We start from the raw sequence: 17,775 nt of genomic DNA on the forward strand, positions 1-17,775 counted from the left end.
GGACGTTCTTTTTATGCACATTCCCGGTGTCGTGTCGGTTTTGCTGTAAAACTTCGACGAATCATAATTTCTTTGTTATAACTCGGATTTCGGCGTTCTTTATATGTACAGAACCCTTGTGACATATACTATAACTTGGTTAAGATTATTTATTCTAAATAATCTTCTATTAAAAAGTCATTTTTATGCTTATTGTCTCTAAATTGACTAGCCCGAATCTGCGGGCGTTACATGATTGTTCTTTAGTATTAAAGGAGATCAGTTGTAACACTTGGATCGTGGTATGTTTCATTAATTCCCTTCATTTTTGAAATATTTCACATTTAGTCCTTGGGTAATACGCGGGGCGTACATATGGGTACCCATATTAATTCCCTTCATCAGTACATATGCGTACGCCCATCGTACGTGTATGGAGTCCTGACCAAGCCACTCATCAGTACACTGAATGAGATCTTTCAAAAATGAAGGGAATTAATATGCCCCGTGTACATATGCGTACGCCCCTCGTACGTATCTAGTTTATATGAGTTTTGGACCCTATTTGGCCCCATGAATGAGATCTAGTGGTTTGACACCACTCCAGGAGCTATGAGTTGCCACTCTTGGTGTTTCTGAGGTTCAAAGTCCATAAAGTTGGCACCTTTCGGGTTTAGAATCACCCATGCATGAGATTATGTCCATTTAGTGAAATTAAAGGGCTATCTTGAAGTTGGGTCCTTTTGGGGCATGCAAAGTCACCAAGTCAGCGACTTTATGGTTCTAGACGTTTATTAGGGAATAGATCTGTGGTTTGGACTTTTAGTCTTGAGCATTACATGCTTAAAGTGGGTTTTGGCTTAATGTGTGAGTACGTTGGGCGTACAAGTCTGTATGTGTCGCGTACAAGCCATTTAGCGTGTACGCTTAACGTACAGCTGAGTACGCCCCGCGTACTGAGTCTATCGGGCTTTGCATTTTGGGCTTCGAGTTTTGGCCTTTCTTTTGGGCTTAGGTGATTGGGTTCTTGTTGGGCCATCTGAGTGCAAGTGTTTTGGACTAGGAGAATTGGTGGGCTTTAGGGAAAGGCCCATGTAAGGTTTTGGGCCAAATTTGGAAAATTGGGCCAAGTTTGGGTTGTGAACGGTTAATTGGATTTTGGTCCTTTTGGGTTATAGGTTTGGGACTAAGTCTTGGTCCAAACTAGGTGTGACATCCCCAAATTTCTCGGCCAGAAAAGACCGATTTAATTTATGCATTTAAAATAAAATCAGAGTAATCTTTTTAAAAGATGTTGCGGAATTTGTCCCTAAAACAAACATGATAAAAATTTATCAAAACATTTCTTAAAGAAATATATATTTTAATTATATATCAAAACCTCGGGATGCCATGCTCCGATACAGACCAAAAGCATAAACAATATATTATAAGTCTTACAATAGTTATTTACAACTACTGGCCTATAATCCAAAAATCTCTCATCATCATCCGACTATGCTCGGGGTCCACTACCTGTAATATAAAAAGCTGAGTGAGTCAAACTTGGGAGCCTGGTGAGCATATAGTGGCTGAATGCTCGAGTTACGCTGGGCATAACATCCTTGTACGCGGGGAGTACTGCCTCTTCGACATGTACGCTGGGCGTACGAAGTGGATCAGCTCGGATGCATCAAGGCTACGGACTCGTGGCACTCATGCGATGGAGTAGGCTTCGTGGCCCAAGTCAGATCATGAACAGGAGTACGCTGGGCGTACTCCTGTACGCTAGGCGTACTCCGAATTTCCAAACTTCTAAAATTCGTATCTTTCGCATACGAGCTCCGTTTTTGACGTTCTTTATATTCACACGTAGGTGAGACTATGCTCTACAACTTTTATTTATACTCCGTCGGCTAATTTTGACTTTATTTTTAAAGTTATATTTTTAACAGGTCGGGACAGGAAAAGTTCGTTAAAAATTCATAACTTCTTCATCCGACGTTCGTTTTCGTCTGTCTTTTTACCGTTGCACTAATATCGACGAGATCTTCGATTCTCGTTTAGATTGTTTTGGATAAAAATCACTCGATCTAAATTTCAAATTTTGGGCTGCATACTGCTAAGTCGAAACTTAGAAAAATCATAACTTCCTCATACGAATTCAGATTTGGGCGTTCTTTTTATGCACGCTCTCGGTTTAACGAACTCTACGACTTTTGTTTAGATCACTAAGGCTAAAAATCGTTCTATCGTAAATTCACTATTTACGTCACGAGTGTCGTACCGGTTCTGTCGCGAAACTTCGACAGGTCATAACTTCTTCGTTATAACTCGGATTTTAGCATTCTTTATATATCCGGAATCCTTGTCACGACTACTACAACTTCCTTGATAGATATTGGGTTTATCTAATATTTATTTTCGACGCTTTTTTTATTCTTAATTCATTATATCAAAATAATTAAGCATAAAACACATAATACTCAAATAATACAATTTATTATTTCAAAACAAATTACAAAGGTTGACCTAGACTATTACATCATTATTAATGTCTAGCCTATAAACACGGGCGTTACACTAGGTCAGGGGTAAAATGGTCTTTTTACCCTAATTATGGACTCATAGCTATGAATTGGAATCCAATTATTAATTAGATGTTATTTGGTATTGATAGCTCGGGGATTTGTCGGTTCGCATCAACAGTGAGTGTAGGATCTTTTATCGTCGATTGAGATAAGTTTCCGCACTGGGTTTAGCGGGTCTAAGGCGCCAATGCCGACCCTTATTGTTTATGTTAGGATGCTAGGAGTCTGTGTGACCCTTGCACGTGTTATGTGCTGCTATGTATACCGGGCAGGGCTCAATGTCGGGCGAGGCCCGATGACTGAATCGTATGCTATTGTTTTATGATCATTGTATGTGTTAGCATGATTATGATCATTGTATGTGTTAGCAGTAGACATTCTTTTAGATTTTTATTATCCAAGTATAATTTTCTATTTTTTTCTTCTGTCTCTAACGTCTGCAGCATCCATGTTCTTGTTTGGTAAATAATGACCAATAATAAAGTTAAGTTTAAAATAATTATAATAATTTCAAAGTAAGGGTTACTGATGGTTGGTTATACACATCAATCCTCAAAATTTGAATTATAATCAAATAGTAGATACATGAATACGTTATTTAAAGACATATATATGTTAACACAAAATTTAAATGTAATTCGTTTATAATTTTGATGATTAACAAAAAAGAAATCATTTGTGGTTTTAGATAGATTACATGAGTATTTAAACAATAACGAATGTGGTACATAAAACATAATTTATATTTAAGTATAATAATGAATAAATTGTAAACTTATAAAAAATGATTGGCAAAGGAAAATATATAAATGACATTTTAAAATTTAACAAATATTTTAAAGTATGATTAAGTAAATATGATATAACAATTTTAGGATATACAATATTATTTAATTTATATTTTTTTATACTTGTTTAGAAAATGTAGCAATCGAAATTATGTAAATATCTTTATTGTCAATCATTAAAAAAAATTAAAAATTGTATAAATTATTTTTATATTTATATTAGAACGATAAATAAATATAGATTAATTATGTTACATCTATAAGAAGAACTGATATAGATAGAACTGATATCTGTAAAAGAAAAAAAAACATTAGTGTATACACAGAGAAAATCTTTACAGCTAATATTTACATCACATTACACAAAAAGATATCAAGAATCGTATTTACTTCACTCTCAAGAAAAAAAGGGGATGAAAAGATGGTGTACACAATGTACACCATAAACAGACAACAGCATTTTCAGTGGGACCCATCTGGTCCAATTCTTGCGTACACAAAAAAAAAGGAAGAGATAGTATATTCAGAGTATACTAGTATGCTAAACTAGAAGACAAAATCCCGAACCCATCTGGTCCAATGCCCTATGTACAGAAAAGATAAAAGAACTGGGACCCACCCGGTCAAGGCATCTTATCGAGCAGTCAAAGACTTTCCCAAATCCCGACTTCCCTCACCGGAGTCGCAGCAGGCATTAGCCCTAGTTTTCTCGGTGCGTTGGCAGCAAATGAAGCCAAAGTCTCATTGCTTGATCGTGTTCTCCGACCAGCACGTCCAAGCCTTGTCTTGCCCGTTGGTTGTTGGTCACCTCCACTCCAACAAAGCTCTGTTCTGTAAACTCTCCAAACGATCACAAGTCAAACTAGTCTTCAACTTCAAATCAAAATATTGCAGATTTTGGAGTGAAAACTTCCCACCTCTTAGATCTTTTCCTTTATTCGCGAACCAGGGCATTTATCTTCACCGTTTCAAAAAAAAATTGACGGTGTCCACTAGGTCTCGCGTGAAGATGATTCAAGATCGGGATGAGGAGGAGAACACCCATTTGCAGAATCATCACCAAGTGAGGAATCCACATCACGGTTTGGAAGAAAGGATGAAAGCTTTGACCCGGTTGTACGAATGGCAGAAACAATCATCAATTAATTTCATAAATTCCTCTCCTAAACCAGACGCAAATCTATCCAAGTGTGGATCTTTTGGCCAGAGCTAAATCTTACAGAAAAGAATCAGAACATCAGAAGAAATCACGAATAGTAGAGACTCATGTGGTGAGGGAGAATTATATGTCTATTTCTTCTATATTCACCAAGACTTATGTCTTGCCACAGCCTCCATCTTCCATGAACGAAGATTCCAAGGAGAATATAAAGGCGATCTCACCTGCAACTCGCCCACCTGCAACACAAGCGACCCAGCAGCCACCGTCACCAGCAGTGCTCGTCGGTCCCCGTTTGGGACTCCCTTCAAGCATCGTTGCCCCTGGACCACCTGTCGACACCCAACAACTGCCTCACAACTTCAAGCAAATCAGCTTGCAAATCCAGTCGTTGGCCGCCTTCAACCCAACAAATCGACGTCATCACAAGTCGCTGCTCCAACCTCCATCGCCAGTCGATGTATTTCTGGCGAAGACCACCAAATCTCTCATCGTCCATTATCAGAGCTTCAATTAAAAGATTTTTTCCTTCTGTGTTCTCACCCAGCGAATCGCAAGAATAGGGAAGAATGGGCAGATTCAGTTTTTCTCCAAAGCTGGTAGCTTTGTTTTTCCCATACGAATTCAACAAAAAGGAGAAGTGAAATAAAGTTAGGGCTAAAAGTTCACAAGTCCGCCGACAAACCTTCCCATGGGCTTAATAATTTCATCACGGGCCTTCTATTATATTGGCTTTGTCGTATGGGTTGGCTAAATGGACACTCAATTTTATCATTTAGACACCCTATATAATTTTGAAGGTATTTTTATTGGTTAATGGGCTTCTCTTATTCCGGTCTTCTCAATAACTACGTTATCTGAAAGAACAATTAGCCGGACCAGTTTTACAAGACAAATCAGGCCACTCAACTGTTCAGAGTCTAGAAGATGTGTCTTTAAGAACAAAAAAATTAGCATTGGGCCTATAATTCACAATCAGACTCATTATAATTTGAATTATGAGTTTCTTCCAAATGGACCACAACAAATTCGCCTTGGGTTTTTCCTAGGCTATTTTATAGGCTTTTTCAGCAACAAAAAATATATAGTCCACCAACTTTACAAAACAAAGAGTAACTGCTCAACGCTCACGTGCCGTAAACCCTGCTCAACAAAATGCGTTTTCAGAAAACGCATTGCGACCGTGACCACTCGACATTTCAAAAAAAAAACAGAAGAGGATATGAATTCAGGCTACGGTATTCGCGAGGCCCAACACAAGAAAAATGATTTTGGGCCCCCCTCTTATATTGGCTTTCACGTTGGGCTATCTCAGCAACAATAAGTTGTACCAATTTTACAAAACAAAGATCAACCACTCAACGTTGGCGAGCCACAAGCTCCGCTAAAAAAAAGGGAGACGTGGGTCTAATAGACTGCAATTTCGTTTTGGGCTCCTCTCAATTCTGCTATCTCATATTCTTGGGCTACCTCAACAATTAATTGGGTCACTTTTACAAAATATTTTATCACGCGGCCGCCCGATGCTCGTATGTTGCGGTCTCGCTCAACAAAATTCAAATCGCAAGGATGCGTTAATGGTCTAGACGACTCAGCGTTTTCAAAAAAAAAAAAAAAAGAGGAGGTAGAAGAGTAGTGTATTACTACTACTGCTACTCCATGAAGCGTTTCAGAATATGATTGCTAGAAATGCTCAAGGTCTACCTTCTCTCTTCTCCCAAGTAAATCAACACCATTTATATGTTATCTCCATTTAGTAAAACTAAAATATTTACTAAAGTTTTATTATGACAATCGTGGCATGCTTGTACCTTCGGTGAGATAAGGTATTTATGCAAAAAATACTAATATACTATGCATAGTAGAAAAACATTTTGCTACAACATCTTATTTTCACATGCAAAGATGCCGTGTTTTGATAGCTGAATTGGCAAACAATTTTTGATTTAATCAAACCCTTTTGTCATCGTTGGTTCGTAACTACTAATCACATGCCACACATCATTTTATTTCACACAAACAAGAAGTTTGCCTTACAAGCTTACACAAAGGCACATGTTGTAAACAACTCATAAAACTACATGCTTTAATTGCCATTATCATGCATTATGGAATTACATAACTCATTATTATTGTTTACAATGACATGTACAAACAAATGAGGCTCGAACGTGCAAACACAAGCCAATGTCATATATCTGTTCGTTCTCACTCCTCACCTTTTCTAAAAAAGGGTAGTAGAGGGGCTAGCACGACACTATAGAAGTGTTATTCCAAGACACTACAGAAGTGTTATTCCAAGAAAAGAGCTGAACTACATAACAAGAGGACATGGTATATGGTCATGCATTCCCACGGAGATATTAGTGTTATGAATGAAAGAGCAGCCGTAAAGCCTACTCCTCGGCGACTGCGCTTCCTGGATCCCAACAACCATGCTGATCAACCCTTGGCAGTCCCTTTGCCTACCCCTCGGTAACCGCGCTACATAGCTACTAACAGTCGTGTTGACCAACTTCAGGTAGTCTCGCTTCTCAGCTCTCAGCAACCGCGCTTCCTAGATCTCGGCAGTTGCGCAACCCGACCCTCAGCAGTCATGAGACCAAGCTCAGCAGTCGCAAAGCTCAATCATCGACAGAAGAGATCGGGGTTATGAATAAAGAAGAAGCTTCATGGCCCAACACCAAACGTCAACCATGTTGCCTGGCTATTAGCAGCCGTGTTGACCGGCCTCCGCTAGTCTTGCTGCCCAGCTCTCAGTAGTGGTACAGCTCAGCCTTCTGCAGTGATGTGACCCAGATCAGCAGCCGCAAAGCCCAATCATCAGCAACCACGTTGTCTGACTCCCAACAATCGCGCTACCCAGCTCTCGGTAGTTGTACTACCCAGTTTCATTAGCACTTGTGTCGCCTAGCCTTTTCAGCAGCTGTGCTGTATCATCCCAAAATTCAAGGCCAAAAATTTCATTTTAAATATAAAGAAACCTTTAATAACGTTGTTCCAGACATTGAAAACATTTCATTTAAAACAAATATCAGAGTCAAATCCCAAAGATCACATAATGTGGAATAACATGGGTGAATGCGTTGCGATCGTACCGAGCTCCTTTTTCTTGAAACTGAAGAAACCTGAGACCAAAACTGTCAACCGTAAGCATGAAGCTTAGTGAGTTCCCCAAATACCACATACCATACTTATCAACTGGGCCATACATGCCATACATATTGTGAGCCATACATAACAAACATATCTATAATCAAGTAAGGTGCTATGTGCCAAACATAGTCTTGTCGTTATGCCACGGGCCGCACGTGGTCCTTCTTGTCAAGCCTGGGGCCACTCCATGGGTCTTACAGACAAGTGCCAAGGGTCACCCCCTGGTCTTCCATGCAAGCATCACAAAGACAACTAGCAAACATACTACTCTACTTGGCTACTCAGCATACAGTGTGCCAGGAGCCACCTCCTGGTCTGTCATTCATAATAGCATACAGTGTGCCAGGATCCACCTCCTAGTCTTTCATACATAATGCCCAGGGCTAACCCCCGGGTCTTCCTACTATACATAATATCATGCAGTGTGCCAGGAGCCGCCTCCTGGTCTTTCATACATAATGCCTAGGGCTAACCCTCGGGTCTTCATACTACACATAATATCATGAAGTGTACCAGGAGCCGCCTCCTTGTCTTTCATACATAATGCCTAGGGCTAACCCCCGGGTCTTCCTACTATACGTAAACTAAATTGGTCGCCATTATGGTCGTAGACCCATACAACCAGGGATGAGACTCACCTCGCACTGCTGAAGACTAGCTGAACACTTCTGGCTGCTAACCAGCAGCCCTGAACTGTTGATCCTTCGGCTCCCCGAACTATCAATACCCAAAATAACACTTAGACTACAAAACCCTCAAAAGTCAAACTAGGTCAAAATTGGTCAAAGTCAACATCCAGTTGACTTGACTCGCCGAGTTGGTCCACCAACTCGTCAAGTCCCTATTCTTTCAAAATGATACAACCCCCCGACTCTACTCGTCGAGTCTAGCAAGAACTCGACGAGTTCACCTTCAACCATAACATCGGGACCATCTTCAACCGACTCGCCGAGTTCATCCTTGAACTCGTCGAGTTCATCTTCATCATATTAATGTGTCCAGTCTATGACTCGCCGAGTTCTATGAACAACTCATCGAGTCCATCTTCATGGGTTGGGAGATTGCCTTGGACCCGCCGAGTTCATCGTTGAACTTGTCGAATACGATGATCTTCAAGTTCATAATGAACCCAACTGGCTGAGTCCTCTACCAACTCAACACACACCCGCTATCAAAAGGGTTTTGGGCAAGAAAACGGCTTGACTCGCCGAGTCCTAAGAGTAACTCGTCGAGTCCTCTTAAGTCCAACTCTATTCAGACGATTTCAGTCGGGCACAAAGCATCCAGGACCCAGATCTAACCTTCTAGGGTCGAAATAATACGTATAGTCTATGCCTTTACATCAATGTATGACCCTTTTGCTCAAAAGGCCATAACAACCTCTTAAACCTTGCATGGAGAGTTCTAATGGCATAAAGCTTGCACCTTTATGCCTTAACCACTCTTAGGGACCCCAGATCTGAAAGGATCTTTGCTTGGGACATCCTTGTCCCATAGATCAAGCTCCATGGACCAAAACTCTCATAAAGTGGACATAAATAGATCTAAGAAGCTATAAGTCAAGATGAAGACTTGATTACCAGAAAATGATGGAAATGAGATGGTGTTGATGGATCTACAAGTTCCTCCTTGAACCTTCAATCTCCTTCTTCTTCTTCTTCTAGCCTCCAAGAACACCAAAATACTCAAGAATGGCTCACACACTCACCAAATGATCTAGGGTTTCGTGGCTTAAGTTCTGGACAATGGGGGCTGGGAATGGAACCTAGAGGAGGAGAATAAGATGCTTAAATAGGGTGCCAAGTCCCGAATTTAGGGTTTCCCAAACCCTGACCAACTCGCCGATTCGGTTCTCCGACTCGTCGAGTAGGTCACTTAACCCGCGACCCGGAACACGCTCCTACTCGTCGAGTCACCCCACCTACTCGATGAGTCGCCTTCTGATTCCCTTTCCTTTCTAGGTCTTCTGAATTCGGGGTGTTACATGTGCCGTCCAGTTTCCAGTAACTATGCATCCATATTCCCATTTATTCGCCTCCTCTAAAAAAAAGGGGGGGAGAAGGGTTGGTACGACACTATGTAGAAATGATTTTTATTCCGAAGGGGCAGAGTTAAAGTGCATGAAGAGCTGATGTTATGCATGATAGTGCATTCTCGAGGCGACATTGATATTTCCAGATCGAAAGAGCAGCCTCGTGGTTCAACCCTCGGTAGTCTCGTTGTCCATCTCTCAGTGGTCGTGCTACTCATCTATCGCTAGCAGCTCGATGCTCAATTCTCAGCAGCCTTGTTGACCAGCTCTCGACAACAGTCTCGCTACGCACCACTTGACAACATCTACACTATCCAAATCTAAGTAGCATTCGTCGCATAGCCCTCGACAGACAGCCAAGACAGCGAGGCACTATGAGTGTCTCATCCTATTGCCCAATTGGACTGAGATTCTCACTATGAGTGTCTCATTCTATTGCCCAATTGATTCTTAACTTCGCTATATGAGAGCTCTGAACACCTGTGAGGTTCTAGACTCACATTCATACGAAGTTGGTCTCACTATGTATCGTGGTTAATCTGAACGGTCCATTAGTGTGAACTAATTCCAATAGATACTCTCATCACCCAGTGACGCATTCATCATCTATCTTGATAAACAAGATTTGCATGTATCATAAGACTCGAGGTCAAATGATATCCAAAATTTGATCTAACTGGATACTTGGTAATGCATTTCTCATTTATGTATCCAATACTATGATTCCACAAATAGATTTCACCCAAACATTTGGATGTATTTGAATAAGTACTTATTATGGTCAATCTGAACGATTCATTAGTTGAACTAACATCAATAGATATTCACAATAATACACCTTATTCAAATGTTCGAATCAATTTTGAACTATTGCTTACTAGCTTCATAGATTTCATGACTTTTTTTTAACATGTTAGAATGCTCCACATTTAAATAAGTCAGAACTATCTCATGAATCATAGTATAAACAATTTCAATTATAATACCATAGACTAAACATTTTCAAAAGAGTTGTCTTTTGATCCTATGAATGTAGCAAGGGCTTGGCATTCATGATCAAATTATCTTCTCCATGTTTTAGTCTTCTTATTTCATTTTAGTGACTGCACATTCTTGCAAATGTCATCACTAATCCTTAGCAATACACTCAAGGTTTAGAAGTAATGTTTTGATGGCATTATAAATCCATATATTTGTTTGAATAACAAACATGGAAGAACTAGTTATCTTTTGATCCAATGGAAAGTAGCACGGGCTCATGATCCATGATCAAATTTAACATCTTCATGTTCCAGTCCTTTCACCTCAAATATACATTTGGGCAAGTTTGATTTCTTAGTCCTTTTCTTGTAATGGAAACAAGCAGCTATCAGAACATGTCTTAGAATAAGCCTTCCTTTGTTCTAGGTATTAGGGCCTAGATTAGGTATACCAATCACCTTTTAAACCATGGGCAATTGGCTTTCTTCTTCTTGACACTTCTATTCATGATAGTCAAATATGGGAGTGTTTTGAAGTATGAGTTTCTATGATTGGCCATGCTAGTTCCAAAAGGAAACCTCAACATGCTACACAACTCCTTAATGGACATTCCAAGTTGTTTATATCAAAATCAGAATGAACTGATTATATGTACATGTTAGCTAGTCGACTAACCATAGTCAACTCCTAACTCAAGGAAATTCCATTTTACTTCAATATGTCAATTTACAACGTACATTTGATAATTGCTCTTTCTAACAATTTAGAATGCAATGTTTGAAGTAACCTAGGAAGAGCAAAGGCGTGATCTTTCCTTTCGTTTAGGAGAACTATTCCCAAACTACGAATTTGACAAGATTGATCATCCTCATAGCTAATCCTCTCAAAGGTTTATAGCAAATAGATTTTAGTGGATAAGGTTATATACATCATTCAATGACAAATTCCATTATAGTTTGTTTTACTTATCCTTAGAAAATAATCACCCTAAATTATTTTAGAAGGCTAGGATCCATATTTGGCTCCATGATGTGTAAAGGGATGCCGTAAACACACCATAAAGTTATTTAGGTAGGCAAAGTCCTTTGCCAATTTCGATCACTATGAAACTCCTAGATCTTTGAGATTCATTGACTATCAATGGCATGTTAATCTCGGATTATGTTAATCTCAAATTCAATGACGGGGTCGTCGCGGATCACTAAACAGATGGTGAATCGACCATACAAAATCGCGTGGTCCCCGGCTCAAGTTACGCTTGAGATTCGCGAGTTCCACATCATTCTCTACCTATACTCTCAAATTGACGTGCCCGTTAACCACGCGAGCTCCATCAACAAGTTATAAAGAGAATGTGCAACTTTTATGGATAACATAAGATTCACATTAAATAGATTGAGAATTAACCTTGCAAAATCGCATGGTCCCCGACTCAAGTTACGCTTGAGATTCGCGAGTTCCATATCACTCTCGACTATATTCTAGATTGATGTGCCGGTTAACCACACGAGCTCCACCAACAGAATATAAAGAGAATGTGCAATTTTCATGGATAATATAAACTCACATTCTATTAATAAAACGGGATTTTGTTTTATAATTGTATTTAGAATACTTTTAGATTGACCATTATCACTATCAAACCCTTTCGGTAACTCCATTCTCAAAATGCAATAGGGCGGTGAGGGTGGTAAGCGCGAAGCATATTAAAAACCGACCTCATTAGGAATCAAAGAGACCTCCTTAAACCCCTACATTAGAATGGGTGAGCGTAGTCACGGTAAGACTGACCATGTCAATATTTAAACACGCGAGGGCGCATGTTGTAACTTTCTTATACATATAGTAGACACAATTCTAATATATATAAATACAAGGGGTAAATTTAAAACTCTTTAAATTTAGTTGTCTGTTATTAATTCTAATTAATTACGAGGACACAATGTAACAATTAATAAATCATAAGGGTGTAATATTCAAATTTATAAATCTCTATTATATAAATATTAAATATTAAATATTTAATATTCAAATTCAAATAAACACATTTAAATAATATATATCAATTATCAAATAAATATTCAAATTCAAATAAACATATTTAAATAATATTTATCATTATCAAATAAATATTCAAATTCAAATAAACACATTTAAATAATATTTATCAATTTTCCAGATTCAAAAACAATTTAAATTAGGTATTTATCCATATTTTATAAAGCTTCATATTCGAAAAATGGCAAAAAAATCCGAAAACCTAATTCTGTTGAGCTCACGTTGTGACCTCCTTGTTCACGTCGTGAGCTACGACTAGGGTTTTTATCAATTACGAAAATTTCAATTCTTCTTCTACCATTCAATTCCAAACAAGTTTTTACAGAAAATATGGACCTAGGGTGAATGTAACCATGAACCAATGGCTCTGATACCACTGTTGGGTTTTCTATGCATCAAATACACTCTAAAACTAGGCAGCGGAAAAATCGAAACAACGATATACCTAAGTGTACATGCATCCTATGGATCTATGGCTTCATGCTAATTACATCAACCCTAGAAAACTAAAACATAAGTAAGAAAACATACCTCTTATGTAGCCCTTGATCTTCATGCTTGAGATCTTGAACCTCCATGAAGTTGCTTGGATGAAAGGATCCAAACCAAAATCCCTCTAATGGTATCACACCCAATGACACCAAAAAGTGGAATAAAAAATAACTAGGAGAATACTCAATTTGAGAAACCCAAAGGGGTTAGAAATCGTCCCTAAGAGGAGGAGGAAGAAGGGTTGGCGAATACTTCAAGCCAAGGTGCAAGGAGGAATGAAATCCCTAAGGCCCTATTATAGCCTTGGATGCCTCCTAGGGTTTAGTACTCCTTCCCATGTGGGATCGAGGCCTAACCACGAAATTTCACTCCTTTCCCATGTGGGATGGAGTGATTTTCATCCAAACCTAATTCCATAACGGTTCTGGAACATTCCTGATTAACCAACTATCGATTAATGAAAATTCAACCCTTTAATTAATTAAACTGTTAATTAATTCCCAAAATATATTTCCAGTTAGTTTCTAATTAATTATTAACCATAATAATTAATAAACTAATTTCTCCTTTATTTATTCAACTCAATTTGGGTCTTGAGGGCAACCCAAAAGGACCCTGCTATTATTAGATATATTACCATTAGTTAATGACCTTGGACACTATTCCAACATAAATAGGGTGCCAAGTCCCGAATTTAGGGTTTCCCACACCCTGACCAACTCGTCGAGTCGGTCCTCCGACTCGTCGAGTAGGCCCTCCGACTCGTCGAGTAGGTCACTTAACCTGCGACCTGGAACGCGCTCCTACTCGTCGAGTCACCCCACCTACTCGACGAGTCACCTTCTGATTTTTGAGGTGTTCCTTTCGTTTCTAGTTCTTCTGAATTCGGGGTGTTACAACTCTCCCCCACTTAAACTAGACTTCGTCCTCGAAGTCCGCTACGGCCCACTACTCTGCAACCTCTCATGACATTCCTAATCGCCGCATACCTTGCCTGCTCGGTCCAATCCTCGAAGGAACGCTTTTGTTGGCCTTCCGTCCAGTCTTCCTGAGCGAAATGCTATACCTCGAAGATATCTTTATGAGAACCACCGAATCACTACAAACCTTGAGTACATCGCCCTTACCCAATCGACAATCCTGCTGGTACTCTCCGAGTACTTAAGCTGGACATCCAATGGGTTCACCCCTTTTTCCAGTGCGGTCACAGGCCTTCCCAAGGAAACTTCCATAACTAATAACCTTCTCTATCTCTGAGTAGAACCAACCCTGTGCTATACTAAATCTCCAGTCACTCCCAGTATTGGTTCCTTCACTGTCAACTGCTGAATGCTTTCTATTATCACGCCTCAATGCTGAACGCCCAACCCAGCGGATGGATAAGATAATCCTTCGAGTAAAAGATCCGTTCCTGCAACGGTTAGACTCATACGAGAGCTGCGCAACAGAATCAAATCCTTCCCTCTGAGATTATTTAACCCTAATGTGAGAGGCGTCGCACCAATCGGTCAACTAACTGCTCCATACAAGAATTCCCTTATCGCTACCTCTGACCGAAAAAAAACCCACAATCTCTTATCCACTTTTCGGATGAACCGAGACTACCCTGGTCCCAACTACTCTGTCGGCTATCTTAAAATACCGGATCCTGCCTTGTTACCGAACTCAATTATGTTGTGGCCTACTCACATCCGTGTGGCCTGCCCTGACCTGGTTTAACCTATCTGAAAAACCCCGCAAGCGAGACACACCCCTGATACATTCTTACTACTGAATCGGGACCGATGAATGCTACGGGCCACCCCGCAGTCTCACTGTACCATTATACTAACAGCTAACTGATGATTGCTACGGGCCACCCCGTAGTATTACAATACCAAATCTACGGGCCACACCTCAATCTTACTATACTAATGCTACGGGCCACACCGCAGTCTAACTATACTAATGCTACGGGCCACACCGCATTCTAACTATACTAATATACGAATGCTACGGGCCACACCGTAGTCTTACAACGTCCTTACGCTATCTGCCAATTAGTGAACGCTACGGGCCACCCCATAGTCTGACAACACTCCTACACTCTCTGCTAACCATTGCTACGGGCCACCCCGCAGTCTTGCCACACTTCTCCTGCTATCTGGCCCCTGGCGAATGCTACGGCTAACCCGCAGTCTTCAACACTTCTCACGCTGACCGGCTACTAGTGAATGTTACGGCCATCCCACAGTCTTACAACACTTTCCATGCTGGCTACTAACCCGAACACCCCCATAATCGAGCATACAAGCACAATCTAGTTCCCCAAGCTGTACTCATGTCCTGACTGAAACTCCCAACCGATTCTTCTGAAACCTGCTATCAGACATCCCGAGAATGCGATCTCACCATTGGCAAGTTTTCCGAACTTCCAATTCACACTATCCTCAATTCATACAGCCGCCTGGGCCGTCTTTCTCCCTGACAAGAGAGCAAAACTTACCCCATCTTCAAAATCGCTCCTGATTCTGAGTACAAGATCGTTTCTCCCCCACTTAGCTTCGACTAAGTCCTTACGGCATGCGAAAATCCGAGGATTTCCATTCTTTCCTCCCTTACACGATAGGCATGCTAACTACCATCGCCTTAATCTTGCTAGCGATCCATCACTAGCCCACTCCAAATACCGCACAATTACCGAATACTAGATGAACACTTTCTGCATCCCCAATACTGATAATCCCCTGAGCTCAAACTGACGTCCTTAAGGTCCGAATAACTAATGCTCAGAGCAACCTCTTCAGTGATAGACCACTTCCCATGATTCTTCCAAAAGCCATCCCAAACACCAAGACTAAAACCACCGAATCCTGACGATGGTGGATGACCACTCCATGGACCCTGAACACAGATCTCCACGTAATCCCCCTGAACCGATTTCGTCCGTATCCGAGATAACACTGGACACTTCGAACCAGAAGTGAGAAATGACCCTACACTAGCTACTAATAATTCCTGGTATGCAATTGGCATATGACAATTCCGAAAATACAATCTGAATACAAGCAGAGAGATAACTCATACATACTATCACCTGAGACCGAGGTAAGAGCAATCATAATACATATAGAATCGAAAATAGCCATTGAAACATACCTGCAACATTCCCTGCTGTAATCCGGATCTCCCTCGTCTGTCACTGTGAGGCCATACCCTCTCGCCCATCCGTAATCCTCAAGGTAGTCGGGGGAGACGTACTCCCTGCTCCTCCCCTCATTGTCGGGCAATTGGCCTTCTTGTGGCCCACCTGATTGCAGTGAAAACATAATGGGCTTGCCCCCGTGGGCAGTCCCTGCTGACGTGACCATCACTGCCACACTTGTAGCAACCTAAACCTGTGATGGGTTTTATACAAACAAACAATCCTATGTGTGCATGCAACCCTAATTTGAGGATCTATGTTTTCACTATTAGACATACAAGCATTGAACACAAAAACTAGAAACCCTAGGAGGCACATGTAATTTTTGAAATTAACATATAATTAGGGTTAGGATACATACATTTATTGTTATATTGTAATAACAATCAAATCCTTGAAGATCTTGAACTTTGGTAGCAAGCGCCACAAGTGTCGCGCCTCTAATGGCTCACAAACAAACCTAACAACCAAGGATTACTATGGAGAGAGAAGGGAAGTGGAAAATTCGGCCCTAGCCTCTCTTAGAGTGCCCTTATCCAAAATCCAACCTTATAAGGGTTTATATAGGTGATAAGGAAGGTTTAGGATAAGGCAGGTGTATCTTAGATAACCCTAATCCCTTAACTTCCTCCCCAAGGCTTCCAAGGCACCCTTAGAGCCTAAGGAAACCCTAGGACACTCTAGATTTCGTTCCATCCCTATAAGGGAGGTTCTAGAATGCTCAATGCTCAACTTTTGAACATTGTCACCTTTAGTCCCTACAGTTTCAATTAAATCCTTTAATCCCAAAATTAATTCCAAATTAATTTCTGATTAAATATTAATTAAACAATATGATTTCTAATTAATATATTATATCCATAATACATTAATAAGTTAATTTATTAACCAAGTAATAAATTAATAAATCATTCTTCTCTATCCAACAATAATCCTATTCAATTGCTAGGTTTGAAGGCAACCCAAAAGGACATTGATACTATCAATTCAAGTACATACCAATTATAGTTATGGGCTTAGACACCTAATCCAACAGTCTCCCACTTGGATAAGTCTAATAACTATAGTTGTAAGTATAACTTCAAAATTGACTAGCAAATTTTAGCTACCAAAAGCCGATGTCGAACTCTGATCTTATTAGTGACGTGTCCTTAAGATAAGGGATCATTTATTCCTCCATTCTAGATATCGTATAGACTAAGACATGGATTTTAATCATTCTCTCTGTCTATGTGTTGTTTCCCGATTTCTGATTTATAACGACTAACAACAGACTATAATTGAACACATCAACTTAGTCCCGGCTTGGCCAAGCGCTTAGGGTGTCATCACTAAATCATTGAGGGGCCCACAGATATCGCTTTTATCCCACTTTG

The sequence above is a fragment of the Lactuca virosa genome, chromosome 5 (genome assembly GCF_052849685.1).
Source record: "Lactuca virosa cultivar CGN04683 chromosome 5, Lactuca_virosa_CGN04683_v6, whole genome shotgun sequence".
NCBI lineage: Eukaryota > Viridiplantae > Streptophyta > Magnoliopsida > Asterales > Asteraceae > Lactuca > Lactuca virosa.